At 56.5% G+C, this 3,268-nt stretch overlaps 1 protein-coding gene across 1 annotated transcript in view; it reads left to right on the top strand.

The window, feature by feature from the left end:
• The window catches only part of LOC105004141 (active breakpoint cluster region-related protein), a 188,605-nt gene that overhangs the window by 83,734 nt on the left and 101,603 nt on the right, over positions 1 to 3,268 (top strand). The gene's annotated exons all lie outside the window — the stretch shown is intronic.

The raw sequence follows: 3,268 nt of genomic DNA, 5'->3' as shown, positions 1-3,268 counted from the left end.
GAATTTTTTTAAGGGATGGACAGAGAGATAGGATTCTACCAAGGATACTAGAAGGAACAGTGAAGGCAGTAGGAAAAGCACCCAGATAGAATGTCAAGGAAAACCATCTGGATCAGTTATAATTAGGTTTGACTACATATAACATAAAAACTAAATAACAGTGACTTAAATAACAGGCATTTTTCTTCTCTCATTAGAAGAAGTCCAGAGATAGACAGCCCTGGGGTGGTATGTTGGCTCGCTGTGCCATCACTGGCCCAGGCTCCTAGCTTTGTGCTCAGCTGTATTCAGCACTGGCTTCTATCCTGAGGGTCACCTCATGGTTCAGTATGGCTGCTGGAGCTCCAGCCATCCTATCTGCTTTCCAAACTGGTAACAGAAGGAGGAAGCATGGGGACGGGAGAAACATACATTCTAGGTGAAGCAATCTCAGAAACTTTCCTCGAAGTTCTACACATATCCACTTAACACTCATTGGCCAGAACTTCATCACATACTCTGTACCGCTAGGAAGAGCAGCCACTGAGCACACTGCCACTCCAAGATAATGAGATTTCTGACACTAGGAGGGGAAATGGATATTGGCTGTCAGCAGCCTCTTCTACCTTCTCTCTCTTTTTTATAGTATTTATTTATTTTGCACTGGATCTTAGTGGCGGCACGCGGGATCTTTGATCTTCATTGCAGCTTGCAGGATCTTTAGTTGTGGCGTGAGAGCTCTTAGTTGTAGCATGTGGGATCTAGTTCCCTGACCAGGGATGGAACTTGGGCCCCCTGCATTGGGAGTACAGAGTCTTAGCCACTGAACCATTAGGGAAATCCCCTTCTCCTTCTTTTGACACCTGGTGGCCTAGCCAGGTCCACTCAGCCTTCCTGTCTGGGGACCTACGCAGATTGAAGGCTGTGCTTGGCAGATTTACATCCTCCAAGTTCCTAGGGCTCCTTCCTTCTTGAAGGGGTGGTGTCTCTATCTTTTCTGTAGGTCTGTCTTTTCTGGTAGGAGTTTCCAGGGTCTCTGGCTGGCTTCTTGGGCTATTGGGGTCTCCTGGAGTGTGAAATGAAAGAGGCAGTATCCAGGGGAATTTGCAGAGAGCTCTATGGGCATTCTCTTCCACCCCTGGGTATCCCCGCTGCTGTGGCTGGCACTCTTCCCTCGCCTATTTGGTCAGCCTCCCCTGACAAGCAGGGCTTCTTCTCCAATCCTTGTACTGATGGAAAGAGATTCCTCTAGAAAGTAATGAGATTCAGAAGGGGAAAGATGGCATTTGGAGACAGACAGACTTAGGTTGAGATCCTTTCTGTGCAAAGGTCTCTGAGACTCAGAGACTCCGTCTGTGAACTGGTGGTAGTGAGAGCAGCTTCACTGACGTGTCTGGGCTGAGCTGTGGTCCATGGCCCCCACTCTGGTAAGGATGAATTGGGCACACATCGGGGAAGCTGGCAGCAAACTTCCCACCCTGTCATGACCCAGGCAGTTCCAGACTGTGCAGTAGAGTCCAGCCTCACCACCCTCCCTGTGGCCTCTCTGCCCTTGCCCTGGGGAAATGTCCTGAGAGTGAAGGCGCTGGTCCTGTGACCCCTGGGAATTGGTCAGTGTAGAGGAGAATCAGTGCAGCCTGCTGGAGTCTGAACTGTTGGCCAGAGCAGGGTTCACCATGGCTCACACCCCTGACCTTGACTCCAGGCACTAATAGGGCAGCCTGGAGCCTCCTGGAGGACAGATGGAGGGTTAATGTGGCGTTTCATTCCCTTGTGCTTCTCCAGAGTGAGTGCATCTCACCAAACAGCCAGGCCCCTTCACAGTGCCAGACTCGGGCAGGCTGAATACTGTGGCTTTTCTTCCTCCCTCTCGGCCCCTGGAAACAGGAGAATTCCTGTGTGCCCCCATCAGTGGGTCCCATTTCCCGAGTGCAGGGCACACATATCCCAGCGGCTGGGTCGCTAGGTCCTGTGGTTCTTCATGTGCATGCCTGTCCTGGGAAAAAAAATAGTAGCTCACGGCCCTGACAGCTTAGTGGGCTGTCGGCACAGGAGAGGAAGTCAGCAGGAACAGGTGCAGTGAGGCGGTGGGGGGCGGGGGGGCGGCCTCAGCTGCCAAAGGGCCAGATTGGATTGAGTGTGGCCGTGGCGGGTGCCCTGGTGACCCGCTGACACCATTCTCAGGCTGCCGGCTGCCCCGGGGGCCGGCGTGTTGTGACAGCGGAGGAGCCAGGGCCCCCACCGAGAACTTGGCTCCAGCCTTGGACCCGAGCGGCACAGTGCATTCCTCTGCCCATTCACTCTCTGCACGTTTCCAAGGCCCTGCCTCGCGTCGGCCGTGGGTGCTGGGCCCTCAGCGAGGGCTGACACCCAGTCCCCACCCCAGGGGTTCAGGGACAAATGGGCAGGATCACCAGGGGCGCTAGAAGGCCACACGCTGTAGGAGTTCTGAGCTGGGACACCAGGGAGGGCACCCTGGAGGAAGTGATGTCCGAGCGGGTGATGGGACAGACCCCAAGAGGGGTGGGGGTGGAGGAGGGTCCCTCAGGCCGCTGCAGGAGAGACCTCGCCACTGATGGAGTCAGATGGAGGCCTTTCTCAGGTGCTGTCCTGTCCCGGCTGCCCCACGGACCCGGCCTGCTGTCCAGGGAGGGGGTGTCTGTGCGGGGGCCCTGGCCTCCAAGTGGTGCTGGCAGCTCCAGCAGGGTTAACGGCAGCTTGACTTCCCTAGGGCCTTCTTTGCCCTCCTTCTCCGAAGGAAGCCTCCGTGGAAATTACAGAAATAAGTGCCGGCTTTTGAGGACTCTGCTGTTCCACCAGGTCCCTGCCAGGCCCGGGCCGCCTTCTCGCCCACGTTCTGCCAGCCTTGGGCTCCGACCTGCGCGGAGCCTTGTTCAGAGGGGCCAGGGCTCCCTCAGGGGCCCTTCCTCAGCCCCCACCCCCCGAACCCAGCCCTGCTCCCCACCAGCCAGGGATGGGGCTCCGTGTACAAATGGTACCCAAGGAGGAGGGGCGCAGGAAGTGACATCGCTCGGCCCGCCCCCACCTCCCTGCTCCCTATAAAAAGCAAAATGGTGACTCAGAGAGGAGAGTTGGAAGCGTCCTGCCTCCTGCTCCCACTGCTAATTTTTAGACTTGGAATTAGGCAGGAGGCAAAGGAAACAGCAGCTCGAAGTACGCGACTGACATGTTATTAAGCGGGTGGCAACCGCGGAGCCGCCCCCCCTGGACTCCCCGCGGCCCCTGAACCGCAGCGCCGGGAGTCCAGGGGGGGCAGATCGGAAGGGCA

This window comes from Bison bison, unplaced genomic scaffold (genome assembly GCF_000754665.1).
Source record: "Bison bison bison isolate TAMUID 2011002044 unplaced genomic scaffold, Bison_UMD1.0 scf7180017864472, whole genome shotgun sequence".
NCBI classification, from domain to species: domain Eukaryota; kingdom Metazoa; phylum Chordata; class Mammalia; order Artiodactyla; family Bovidae; genus Bison; species Bison bison.
This window is presented reverse-complemented; position numbering and strand designations above follow the sequence as displayed.